This window comes from Phyllobates terribilis, unplaced genomic scaffold (assembly GCF_046119375.1).
Source record: "Phyllobates terribilis strain yellow unplaced genomic scaffold, ASM4611937v1 Scaffold_132__1_contigs__length_4960021, whole genome shotgun sequence".
Taxonomy (NCBI): Eukaryota; Metazoa; Chordata; class Amphibia; order Anura; family Dendrobatidae; genus Phyllobates; species Phyllobates terribilis.
Genome location: NW_027362892.1, coordinates 4,449,105 through 4,463,672, shown reverse-complemented (window position 1 = coordinate 4,463,672; position 14,568 = coordinate 4,449,105).

Genomic DNA, 14,568 nt, shown 5'->3' with positions numbered 1-14,568 from the left:
GATCACATATTACCACTACATAGTGACCGAATAATACCACATACAAGGAACAAATATGGCCAAACTATGACCAGACCATATATTACCACCCCAAGGTGACCAAATACTACAATACTGATCATGAATACAAAACCACAATGCTAACAACACTGTTATTACCACCAGCAACATTATACACAGGAGCTCTGTATATAGTGTCAGTGTACAGGTAACACAGTGATCACCAGTGACATTATAGACAGGAGCTCTGTATATAGTGTATAGGTAATACAGTGATCACCAGTGACATACACAGGAGCTCTGTATATACTATATACACACGTGGTCAAAATTGTTGGTACCCCTCGTTTAATGAAAGAAAAACCCACAATGGTCACAGAAAAAACTTGAATCTGACAAAAGTAATAATAAATTAAAAATCGATGAAAATGAACAAATGAAAGACAGACATTGCTTTTCAACCCTGCTTCCACAGAATTTAAAAAAAAATTAAACTCTTGAAATAGGCCTGGACAGAAATGATGGTACCCCTGAAAATAATGTGACAAAATGGACATGTTAAATCAAGTTGTGTCCACTAATTAGCATCACAGGTGTCGACAATCTTGTAATCAGTCAGTGGGCCTGTATATAGGGCTACAGATACTCACTGTGCTGTTTGGTGACATGGTGTGTACCACACTCAACATGGACCAAAGGAAGCAAAGGAAAGAGTTGTCTCAGGAGATTAGAAAGAAAATTATAGACAAGCATGTTAAAGGTAAAGGTTATAAGACCATCTCCAAGCAGCTTGATGTTCCTGTAACTACAGTTGCACATATTATTCAGAAATTTAAGATCCATGGGACTGTAGCCAACCTCCCTGGACGTGGCCGCAGGAGGAAAATTGATAACAAATCAAAGAGACGAATAATATGAATGGTAACAAAAGAGCCCAGGAAAACTTCTAAAGAGATTAAAGGTGAACTTCAAGCTCAAGGAACATCAGTGTCAGATCGCACCATCCGTCGTTGTTTGATCTAAAGTGGACTTCATGGGAGACGACCAAGGAGTACACCATTGTTGAAAAAAAATCATAAAAAAGCCAGACTGGAATTTGCCAAACTACATGTTCACAAGTCACAAAGCTTTTAGGAGAATGCCCTATGGACAGATGAGACAAAAATGGAAGTTTTTGGCAAGGCACATCAGATCTATGTTCACAGATGGAAAAATGAAGCATATCAAGATAAGAACACTGTCCCTACTGTGAAACATGGAGGAGTCTCTTTTATGTTTTGGGGCTGGTCTGCCGCATCTGGCACAGGGTGTCTTGAATCTGTGCAGGGTACAATGAAATCTCAAGACTATCAAGGGATTCTAGAGAGAAATGTGCTGCCCAGTGTCAGAAAGCGTGGTCTCAGTCGCAGGTCATGGGTCTTGCAACAGTATTATGACCCAAAACACACAGCTAAAAACACCCAACAATGGCTAAGAGGAAAACATTGGACTATTCTGAAGTGGCTTCTATGAGCCCTGACCTAAATCCTATTGAGCATCTTTGGAAAGAGCTGAAACATGCCGTCTGGAAAAGGCAACCTTCAACCATGAGACAACTGGAGCAGTTTGCTCATGAGGAGTGGCCAAAATACCTGTGGAGAGGTGCAGAAGTCTCATTGACAGTTACAGGAGTCGTTTGATTGCAGTAATTGCGTCAAAAGGTTGTTCAGCAAAATATAAAGTTAAGAAGAACCATCATTTCTGTCCAGGCCTGTTTCATCAGTTTATTTTATTTTTTTTATTCTGTGGAAGCAGAAAAGCAATGTCTGACTTTCATTTGTTCATTTTCATAGATTTTTAATTTATTATTACTTTTGTCAGATTCAAGTTATTTCTGTGACCATTGTGGGTTTTTCTTTCATTAAACGAGAGGTACCAACAGTTTTGACCACGTGTGTAGTGTAAGTGTACATGTGTGTCACCCTGGCCTGGATGCCACAAGTGTAATTAAAGCTGTGTCTGAGAGCAGGGGGGAGGTTCTCTAGTCAGGGGAACATTAGCATGCAATGCCTCCTGTCTCAGGCCAGTAGGGGGAGCAGGCTGCCCCTATAAAAGCTGGTGCTGAGGGCAGGGTTAGAGAGAACCCAGATGACCTGTCTCAGGACTGAGACGTGTCTCAGCAGAGCAGGGACAGACAGTTGCACTGCACCTAAGAGGAAGTGTGGCAGGAGGAGAGCCACAAGCCAGAGACAAGAGGCGAAGAGAGCCTGTCTTGGCAGATAACAGACTTAATCTACCAGACTTTGGTGTCTGAGGCTGGAAGGATTCCACATCCCCCAGCAGAGAACCAGTCCGCAAGGGACTGTATATTCCTTGGCCTAAGAAGCCTGGAGGCCCTGCCACAACAGAAGGGACCAGTAAAGCCATACAAGGCTGGGAGCAGAAAGGAACCCACGTCGCAGGCCATACAGGCGAGAAAACATGGAAAGCTCGGAAACGTGGGCTGTTACCCTATCAGGAGGAGATAGCCAGAAGGAGCGCAGAAAGCACGGTAGGCCTACACCCTCACCCTGACCAGGGCCAATTTCCCCGTTGCTCTCAGACATCCAGGTCCCCTCCTAGCCGGGACTGTTTGTGGGTCAGTTTACCTGTTTAGTAAAGACCCTAGACTGCAACCTGTTGTCTGTGTGCTCCTTGCTCCTCCAGCACTATCAGCACTGGGACTCCCACTACCATCACTCCCAACATCCATTATACTGCCCTGGGGCCGCACTCTTCCCGTGGAGAGTCACACTACCCTAGCTGCACACCTCATCAGCCCCAGCGGTCTGCATGCAGCGGCGGTTCCTAATAACCGCAATCCATGGGTGGCGTAGTCGGACATTATCAGCAGAACATAGCAGACTACCATTGGCCTGACCACCCTGAGCCACGGAACCGGGTCGCCACTACTACCCCCATCATCTCCCTATTGCCCGGATCCGAGTGCCGCACGGCCCAGGGGGCGAGTCAGCTTTGGCGTAGTCGGCAGGATTTCGTGCCCGCAACCACCGGGTACTGCGTGCCTGAAAAAGACTTTTGTAACTTACCTGTGGCAAAGTTTCCCGCCGTCCGGAGTCTTTTCCCGCCATCCGGAGCCGATTCCCGCCATCGGACGCCATCTTGGACCGTTTCCCGCCATCTTCTGCCGCCTTCCCGCCATCCGCAGCTGCTTCCCGCCATCGGACGCCATCTTCAGGACGCCGCGCGGGAAGAAGAGGGGCGTGGACGTCAAAACCGCGCGAGATCCGAAGCTCCGCCCCACGCACCGACGCTGCGCAAGGTCCTGGAAGGGAGAGAGAGCGACGCTGACGTCATCAGGACGCGACGCCAGGTCCTCGTCCATAGCAGCAGCAGCGGAGCCGCGGCCTACAGAAGAGGATCGTCGGAAGGTAGGCCACGCGTAACTAGGGGGGGAGGAAGATGACGGACACAGAGGCGCCCACTACCACCAACGCAACTGCAGCAGCGGTGATGCCCTTTTCCTTGCACTACATCCCTGGAGCGGCCTGGCTGCCCAAATACTCAGGGGAGCCCCATGCCCTAACTGACTTCAAGGAAAGGCTATACAGTTTGTTCCACGTTTACCCCCTGACAGAGGAACAGAAGGTCAGCATATTAACAGGGCAGTTAACTGGCGCAGCCCAGCGGGAGGTAAAATCATGGCCCACTGAGGAGAAAAGGACTGTGAAGGGTATTCTGGCCCGGCTGCGGGGTACCTTTGACACACGTACCTCCGCTGAGATTAAAATGAGGTTCTATGGATGTAAGCAGCGGGCACAGGACAGCATCAGAGACTATGCCCTAAATCTGCAGGAAGCCTTGAGGGCTATTCAACAAACTGACCCTGGCAGTGTGCAGGAAACGGATAAGCTGCTAACAGAACAATTCATAGAAGGTCTGCTGTCTAGCGCCCACAGGGCCCAACTGCGCCTCATGTTCTTTCAGAACCCCGACCTGACCTTTGCCCAATTTAAGGACAGGGCCATAAGGGTGCTCCGTGAATCTGCAACCAGTAGCGCTATAAACCCCCGGCGCCCTGCTATCACTTACCACCAGGAGGCGGCGCCCTCCTCTATGGACTCCGTGGAGGCTGATGCACAGGCCCTGAACCAAGCCCCCTCGAAAGATCTGCACCACCAAGTCCAGGAGCTGACCAGGAGCGTCGCGGCGTTGACCAGGACCGTCCAGGCGTTGCAAGTGGACCCGTCAAGACCCATCGAGCTGGCTTCAAGTCCGGAGAATGTCCCATGGCGTCGACAGAGGAGGATCCCGTCGTTCCGAGGGAGGCCCACAGACCGCTACGCAGAGGATGGACAGCCCATTTGCCGTCGATGCAACCAGCCCGGACACATTTCCAGGTACTGTAATTTAAACGGGTCCAACCTGGGGCAGAGGGCCAACCCCCAGGCATAAGATCACCAGGCCCTTACAATTGGCGTAATAAGTACGTTGGGGGGCGCCCGGTTTTACCCGTGGTGCTGGACGGTATCCCCATGAGCGCCTTGCTGGATACTGGGTCACAAGTAACCACTATCCCTTATATACTTTTTAAGCAGTATTGGACTGATGCTGATATCACACGGTATCCAGACGGTAACTTGAGCATCATCGCCAGTAATGGCTTACCCGTGCCGCAGATGGGGTTCAAGGAGATGACCATTAAGATTGGTAAAGTTGAACTACCGGCACAGGGAGTGATTATTGTGGACATTGACCGTCATGAAAGTCACCCTAAAATAACTGTGTGTACTAACGTGATTGAAAATTGTCTTTCAGAGGTAATTGTAATCTTACAACAGGTGGCGGTGAATGCTAGTTCCAGCCAACAGAGAATCCTCAACAAGGAGATAAAGGCCCTGATGAGACGGCAGCAGGTAGAACTGTCTGGTGGTGAGATCGGTAGCGTAAGACTGAGTGACCCATTCCCCATTCCCATGCCTCCCAAAAGTGAAATGATGATCTGGTGTCGGACTGCAATCGGGTTGAGAGGTAGAGACTACCAAGACATGGTAGAACCCGTGTACTCAGACAGCAGGCCCACCATTTTGACAGCCCGGGGGGTGGTTGATGTCCGTCATGGGAGGGTGCCCGTCCGCATCCTCAACATTGGGGAGAGGGAGGTACACTTACCCAGGTACGCTACACTTGCCAAGCTGTTTGTGGTCGAACACAAAGCTATCAGGGCCGTGGAACCTTTGCCTCCATCTCCACAGGCGGAGAGTAATGGCTCCCAGAAACAAAAGGAGGACTGGTGCCAGAAACTCCACGTGGGTGCTGACTCCACTCCCCTGCACCAAAAACAAGGAGTCTACTGGGTGGTACAGGAGTACGAGAGAGTCTTTAGTAAGCACCCGCTAGACTTCGGCAGAGTAAAGGGGATAGAACACCACATCCCCACAGGGAGCCACCCACCGATAAAAGAGAGGCACAGACCTGTACCCCCTGCACATTATCAGAACGCAAGGGGCATGCTAAGAGAGATGAAAGAAGCTGGGGTTATTAGAGACAGCTGTAGCCCCTGGGCAGCCCCCTTGGTTCTGGTCAAAAAGAAAGACGGCACCATGAGAATGTGCGTCGACTATAGACAAATCAACCGTATCACTCACAAAGACGCATATCCGCTGCCTAGAATAGAGGAGTCTTTAGCCGCACTAAAATCAGCTAACTTCTTTTCTACTTTGGACCTTACTAGCGGGTACTGGCAGGTTCCTGTGGCAGAGGCTGACAAGGAGAAGACCGCCTTCACCACCCCGATGGGACTGAGCGAATTCAACTGCATGCCTTTCGGGCTCTGCAACGCACCAGGGACCTTCCAGCGGCTGATGGAATGCTGTCTAGGGCATTGAAACTTCGAGATGGTCCTCCTTTACCTGGACGACGTGATCGTCTATTCGAAGACCTACGAGGACCATCTGAAGCACCTGGCCGAGGTGTTCGAAGCCCTGGCAGGCTATGGCCTGAAGGTGAAACCATCGAAGTGTCACCTGCTGAAACCAAAGGTCCAGTACCTAGGGCACGTGGTAAGCGCGGAAGGAGTGGCCCCCGACCCTGACAAGGTCACGGCAATCAAGAGCTGGCCAAGCCCCTCGAACATCAAAGAGGTGAGACAGTTTCTCGGGTTGGTAGGCTACTACCGAAGATTCATCCCCGGGTTCACCAAGATGGCAGCTCCTATGCAGGACCTCCTGATCGGACAGTCTAAGTCCAGGAGCCAAAAGCCGCCCTTCAAGTGGGATAAACCGGAAGAGGAGTCCTTCCGCCAGCTAAAGATGGCCCTCACAGGGGATGAGATCCTGGCCTACCCTGATTATGGCCAGCCTTTCATTCTCCACACAGATGCCAGTAATGTGGGACTGGGAGCCGTATTGTCCCAAAACCAACAGGGCAGATAACAGGTGATCGCATACGCCAGCCGGAAGCTGAGGCCCACCGAAAGGAACCCGGAGAATTACAGCTCCTTCAAGCTAGAATTCTTAGAATCATAGAATGGTAGAGTTGGAAGGGACCTCCTGGGTCATCTGGTCCAACCCCCTGCTCAAAGCGGGTCTTGGCGGTGGTGTGGGCCGTGACGGAACGCTTCAAGCATTACCTGGCCTCCGCAAAGTTCACCGTGTACACGGACAACAACCCGTTGACACACCTGGACAATGCAAGACTGGGTGCCCTGGAACAGCGGTGGATGGCCCGTCTCTCCAACTATGACTTCGTGATCAAGTACCGGGCAGGCAAAACCAACGCCAACGCGGACGCCCTATCAAGGATGCCTCACTTACCTGAAGGTGACGAAGACCCAGAAGAGCTGGAGGAGGTAGAACTCCCCGCGTTTCACCGGTATGGAGCCGCTCAACACTCTCACCGCGTGAAGGAGGAGGATCTAACAACTGTGATGATGAATCCCCTACCTCACCACAGCTGGGCCGAGACCCAAGATAGTGACCCTGCAGTCCGCCTGGTGAAAGATCTGCTGACCCGGGAAGACGCCCGCTTAGATCCAGATGCCCCAGAGGAAGCCAAGCAGCTATGGAAGGAGAAGAGCAAGCTGTTCCTCTACGAAGGCAAGTTGTGCAGAAGGATTGTCAACCACCGGACGCACGAGCTGACCTGGCAAGTCGTGGTCCCAAGGAGGGATGCAGCTATGGTCCTGGGGGCTTACCATGACAGAGCGGGACACTTCGGTTGGAAGAAACTGGAGTTCCTACTAAGAGGAAGATTCTTTTGGGTCGGCATGAGAGGAGCTGTAGAAAAATGGTGCAGAGACTGTGGCCCTTGTCACCTAAGGAGGAAGGACCGTGCCAGCCAGAAGACACCCTTGAGGCCCATCGTCACCACGCAGCCTCTTGAGCTGGTAGCTCTGGACCACGTCAAATTGGCTCCCAGCCGATCAGGATACATCTATGCCCTGACAATCGTGGACCACTATTCCCGTTTTCTAGTGGTGGTCCCGGTAAAGGACTTGACAGCCCAAGCAGCGGCCAGAGCCTTCCAGCAATATTTCTGCCGTCCACACGGGTATCCGGAACAGGTCCTGACAGACCAGGGTCCAGCGTTCGAGGCTGAAATCTTCCAGGAGTTCTGCAACCTCTATGGCTGTAAGAAGATTCGTACAACGCCTTACCACCCCCAAACCAACGGGATGTGTGAGAAGATGAACAATATAGTCATTGATCTCCTGAAGACGTTGCCCCTGGAGGAACGCAGCCTGTGGCCAGAAAAACTGCCGGACCTGATAGACCTATACAACAATATCCCGGTGAATGCTACAAACTGCACCCCGGCTTACCTGATGCGAGCTAGACCAGGAAAGCTGCCCGTAGACCTGGAGATGGGAGTCCTAATACCTGAGGACACCTCCCCGGATGCGGACTGGGATACGGAAAGGCAACTGCAGTACAAGAAGGTACAGGAGAGTGTGGAGAAGAGCCTGGCCCAGGTGAGAGAGAAGCAAGAAAGACTCTTCAATCAACACGCCCCTGCTAGTCCCCTAGAACCTGGTGAGCAAGTCCTAAAGCGAAAAAGAAGGCTACATAAGTTGGACGACCAGTGGGAAAGGGAACCCTACACCGTACTGCAGTCTGACCACGACAACCCAAAGGTGTGCGTAATCACCAAGGACGGAGGAGAAACCACTAGTGTCGTCTCCAGAGACCATCTCAAAAGGTGCCCTGAGCAACTCCGTAGTGCAGAAGAGGATCAGAGTGACCTTGAACCCGCAGAGGACAAAGAAGAAATGGTCAGCACCGTTCTCGGAGAGTTCCCTCAGTCCTGGACTCGCATAAATGATGCCATAGTGGTACCTGTCCTGCATTTCCTGCAACCGGCACAGCAACAACCAACACCAGAGCCGGAAGGTGAAGAGGAGCAAGCAGTTCCAGAGGCAGAAGAGCCTGTACCAGCAGCCCAGGAGAGTCAACCCTCTGCTGACAGTGAGCCTGCCATGCCTGCGGTAAGCCAAAAGACCCGCAGACAGCTGCCTGCCCTACCTGTACACCCAGCTGGTAGCTGCACCCCTAACGCTAGTGGGGAAAGCCAAGTCAGTCCACCACCAGACAGTGGGCTACGTAGGTCAACCAGGAGCACAAAGGGACAGATACCCGCTCGCTGGAGAATATAGAGTGTACTAAAATTGTAAATAACCCTGTTGCCAAATGTTGAATTGTTTGCAAAGTTACATGCATGTTTGGTAATACTCTGTTTCAGTTTCTTGCAGCTACCGTAAGGACTCACAGGTTATGGACTTTTTATAACCGGGACCTTGTATGGACTGCGTTCAGAGCCTAACCCAGGAATGAACTAAGACTGTGAAGGACTTGGGGTAGGACAGACCCCCACCTGGTTAAGGCTCCCCGTTGTGCTGGTGATATGGACACCCGGTCACAGGCCACACTGTGACCTTAAGAACTCAATTTGTGCGTCGTCTGTCTATTAATGTTTTATTGTTATGCATATTGTCTTTGTTTACTGTTTAGTCCCGGAGTACTAAATTTCACTAGGGGGGAATGTGTCACCCTGGCCTGGATGCCACAAGTGTAATTAAAGCTGTGTCTGAGAGCAGGGGGGAGGTTCTCTAGTCAGGGGAACATTAGCATGCAATGCCTCCTGTCTCAGGCCAGTAGGGGGAGCAGGCTGCCCCTATAAAAGCTGGTGCTGGGGGCAGGGTTAGAGAGAACCCAGATGACCTGTGTCAGGACTGAGACGTGTCTCAGCAGAGCAGGGACAGACAGTTGCACTGCACCTAAGAGGAAGTGTGGCAGGAGGAGAGCCACAAGCCAGAGACAAGAGGCGAAGCAAGCCTGTCTTGGCAGATAACAGACTTAATCTACCAGACTTTGGTGTCTGAGGCTGGAAGGATTCCACATCCCCCAGCAGAGAACCAGTCCGCAAGGGACTGTATATTCCTTGGCCTAAGAAGCCTGGAGGCCCTGCCACAACAGAAGGGACCAGTAAAGCCATACAAGGCTGGGAGCAGAAAGGAACCCACGTCGCAGGCCATACAGGCGAGAAAACACGGAAAGCTCGGAAATGTGGGCTGTTACCCTATCAGGAGGAGATAGCCAGAAGGAGTGCAGAAAGCACGGTAGGCCTACACCCTCACCCTGACCAGGGCCAATTTCCCCGTTGCTCTCAGACATCCAGGTCCCCTCCTAGCCGGGACTGTTTGTGGGTCAGTTTACCTGTTTAGTAAAGACCCTGGACTGCAACCTGTTGTCTGTGTGCTCCTTGCTCCTCCAGCACAATCAGCACTGGGACTCCCACTACCATCACTCCCAACATCCATTATACTGCCCTGGGGCCGCACTCTTCCCGTGGAGAGTCACACTACCCTAGCTGCACACCTCATCAGCCCCAGCGGTCTGCATGCAGCGGCGGTTCCTAATAACCGCAATCCACGGGTGGCGTAGTCGGACATTATCAGCAGAACATAGCAGACTACCATTGGCCTGACCACCCTGAGCCACAGAACCGGGTCGCCACTACTACCCCCATCGTCTCCCTATTGCACGGATCCGAGTGCCCCACGGCCCAGGGGGCGAGTCACATGTAATACACTGACTCACCAGTGACGTCTCTAGGTGAAGTCCTTCATCTTCGCTTTTCTTCTTCATCTGGCACAGACGGCCATCACTTCTTCCAGCCAGGAATCATCTCTGCAGAAAATAACACACAGTTATCAATAACTGATCTCTTCTAGGGAATATTCCCACTCCACCCCCCGACTTCTACACTACACCAGTTGAAGAAAAAAAGCGATATAGTGCCGCCCTGCACAGTAACAGGAGCCCGCTTTTGTCCTATCCCATGGAAAACAATTTCCTAAAAAGTTAATTATATTACAGAAGTAATAATGTCTCTAATTGGACTCTAAAATAATAATGTTCCTCACTGGCCACCATAAACTAATAAAGTATGTTCCTCAATCTGGCACCAAATAGTAATTAAGTCCCTTGTTCAGCCTGGCACCCCCATATATCCATCCTGGCCCCCCCTTCCCTGCATATATCCATCCTGACACCCCCCATATATCCCTTCTGGCCCCCATATGTCCAGTGTGACCCCTCCATATATTTATCCTAGCCCACGTGTATCGAGCCTGCCCCCTCCCATATACCCATCCTAGTCCCCCATGTGGCCCTCCTGTTCCCCCCATATATCCATCCTGGCCTCCATGTGTCCAGCCTGCCCCCCCACATATCCATCCTGGCCTCCATGTTTCCAGCCTGCCCCCCCATATAACTGTCCTGGCCTCCATGTGTCCAGCCTGCCCCCTCCCATATATCTGTCCTAAAGCCCCATGTGTCAAGCCTGCCCCCCCATATATCCATCCTGGCCTCCATGTGTCCAGCATGCCCCCCCTACATATCCTTCCTGGCCTCCATGTGTCCAGCCTGCCCCCCCCCATATATCCATCCTGGCCTCCATGTTTCCAGCCTGCCCCCCATATATCCATCCTGGCCTCCATGTGTCCAGCCTGCCCCCTCATATATCCATCCTGCCCTTCCCCCCTGCATATATCCATCCTGACACCCCCCCATATATCCATACTGGCCCCCATATGTCCAGCGTGGCCCCTCCATATATTTATCCTAGCCCACGTGTATCGAGCCTGCCCCCCCACATACCTATCCTAGCCCCCCATGTGTCCAGCCTGCCCCCCACATATCCATCCTGGCCATCATGTGTCCAGCCTGCCCCGCCCCCCATATATCCAGCCCCCCATATATCCATCCCCCTCACATATCCATCCTGGCCTCCATGTGTCCAGCCTGCCCCACCATATAGCCATCCTGCCCACCCTTTCCCATGTGTCCAGCCAGGCTCGCCCTTATGTGTCCAGCCAGGCTCCCCCCCTTGTGTGTCCAGCCAGGGTTCCCCCTTGTGTGTCCAGCCAGGCTCTCACCCTTGTGTGTCCAGCCAGTGTTCCCCCTTGTGTGTCCAGCCAGGGTTCCCTCTTGTGTGTCCAGCCAGGGTTCCCTCTTGTGTGTCCAGTCAGGGCTTCCCCTTGTGTGTCCAGCCAGGGCTCCCCCTTGTGGGTCCAGCCAGGGTTCCCCCTTGTGTGTCCAACCAGCTCCCCCCTTGTGTGTCCAGCCAGGGCTCCCCCTTGTGTGTCCAGTCAGGGCTCCCTCTTGTGTGTCCAGCCAGGGCTTCTCCTTGCGTGTCCAGCCAGGGCTCCCCCTTGTGTGTCCAGCCAGGGTTCCCCCTTGTGTGTCCAGCCAGGGCTCCCCCTTGTGTGTCCAGCAAGGCCCCCCTTGTGTGTCCATCCGGTCCCCCCCTTGTGTGTCCAGCCAGGGTCCCCCCTTGTGTGTCTAGCCGGGCCCCCCCTTGTGTGTCCAGCCAGGGGCCCATCCCATTCTGCATCCACTCATATATACACAGACACACACACAGACACCTCTTACCTTCCTGCTCTCCCGTGCGGTGTCCTCCTTCTCCGGCGGCTGAGTTGCGCGCCTCCTTCACTGCAGGCGCATGACGATGACGTCATACGCCGGCCGGGGAAGGGAGACGCGCAGCTTTAGCTGCTTCACTGGGACGTGTGTCACGGCGGTTCAGGTAATGAACGCCGCGTGAGCGAGTCCCTGCATACACTGTGCCTGCGCTTTTAAAGGGCCCGTGCCCATTAAAACCGCAGGTTTTTTTATTTTTTCATTCTCTTCTCCCCCTCTCCTCTGCAGAAGGGTACCCCGCCAGCCCAGTCCCTCCCTGTTGATGACTTATCCTAAAATCGGTCATTAATATATAAGTCCTGGACAGTCCCGTTAAGCTTGTTTTACCTAGTTATAAAAGCCCTTTAAGTCCTCATTATAAGGTAAGGTATGAATGGATCTAATTAAATTCTCCAAAGAGAACTATTTATACATTTTAGTCACTGTGAGCTTTCTACAAGATATTGCGGGCAGTATATAGCGAATATACGGACACAGAGCCATTCGCCGGCTCAGATTGCCAATAAGCACCTTGTAAATATGAGACCTTGACATCATAGGTTACTTGGCTTAATATGAAATTGTCCCTCATGTGTACCGCATTGTGGGCAGGGACTATATGTACATCACTGCAGAATATGTTGGCAATAAAAAGTCAACAGAAATGAATATCATGCAGATCCTCACCAGGACTCCAGCAGTGTCACCATCCTGCCACCATACAGCTATAGAAGGACAATAAACCTGCAGGGTTCTCCCCTCAGTTATTTTTCCTTTAATTTTATTATCTGTTTCTTACTCACAGTGAAAGAACAGTCATCAGATATTTTATTGTTCACTTTTTATTTTACAGTCTCAGCTCTGAAGAATAGAACGTCTTATGAATAAATGACAGCTCACTTATTACAGTGGTGGCCAAAAGTATTGGCACCCCTGCAATTCTATCAGATAATACTTAGTTTCTTCCTGAAAATGATTGCAATCACAAATTCTTTGGTATTATTATCTTCATTTAATTTGCTTGCAAGGAAAAAATACAAAAGAGAATGAAGCAAAAATCAAAACCTTGATCATTTCACACAAAACTCCAAAAATGGGCCAGACAAAAGTATTGGCACCCTCAGCCTAATACTTGGTTGCACAACCTTTAGCCAAAATAACTGCGAACAACCGCTTCCGGTAACCATCAATGAGTTTCTTACAATGCTCTGCTGGAATTGTAGACCATTCTTCTTTGGCAAACTGCTCCAGGTCCCTGATATTTGAAGGGTTCCTTCTCCAAACTGCCATTTTGTGATCTCTCCACAGGTGTTCTATGGGATTCAGGTCTGGACTCATTGCTGGCCACCTTAGAAGTCTCCAGTGCTTTCTCTAAAACCATTTTATAGTGCTTTTGGAAGTGTGTTTTGGGTCACTGTCCTGCTGGAAGACCCATGACCTCTAAGGGCGACCCAGCTTTCTCACACTGGGCCCTACATTATGCTGCAAAATTTGTTGGTAGTCTTCAGACTTCATAATGCCATGCACACGGTCAAGCAGTCCAGTGCCAGAGGCAGCAAAGCAACCCCAAAACATCAGGGAACCTCCGCCATGTTTGACTGTAGGGACCATGTTCTTTTCTTTGAATGCCTCTTTTTTTTTCCTGTACACTCTATGTTGATGGTTTTTCCCAAAAAGCCCGACTTTTGTCTCATCTGACCAGAGAACATTCTTCCAAAACATAGTAACATAGTTTGTAAACATAGTTAGTAAAAGCCGAATAAAGACTTGCGTCCATCAAGTTCGACCTGTTAGTTCTGTAATTGCTAAAGTTGATCCAGAGGAGGGCAAAAACCCCAAATGATTTGGCCAATCTTTACCTGAGGAAAAATTCCCTCCTGACTCTGAAACCAGCAATCAGAATAAATCCCTGTATCAACTTACTATTTTATTTTATTTTTAAGTATATGCTGAAATCTGCCTGGTATCTAGAAATGCATCCAGTCCCCGCTTGAACTGGTGTAGTGAATCCGACATTACCGTCTCCTCACTCAGTGAATTCCATATTCTCACTGCTCTTACCGTAAAGAACCCCTTCCTATGCTGGTGCTGAAACCTTTTCTCTTCCAGTCTTAGTGAATGCCCTCTTGTTACCGTAATATCCCTCCTTTTGAACAAATCCCTGGCAAGGTCTCTATACTGTCCCCTAACATATTTGTACACATTTATTATGTCCCCCCTCAACCTTCTCTTTTCCAGGCTGAATAGTCCTAGTTTTGCCAACCTCTCTGGGTATTGCAGTCCCTCCATTCCCTTTATTAATTTTGTTGCCCTCCTTTGTACCTTTTCAAGCTCATTTATATCCTTTCTATATATTGGGGCCCATAACTGAGCACAGTATTCCAAGTGTGGTCTGACCAGTGCTTTGTACAGTGGAAGAACAATGTTCTCATCCTTTGCAGCTATACCTCTTCTGATACATCCCATTACCCTGTTTGCCCTTACAGCAGCGGCCTGACTTTGGGCACTCCAATTTAGTTTGCCATCAATCAAGATGCCCAAGTCCTTCTCCATCTCTGAATTCCCCAATGATTTCCCATTCAGTGAGTACTGGTGACTTCCATTTTTCCTTCCCATATGTATGACC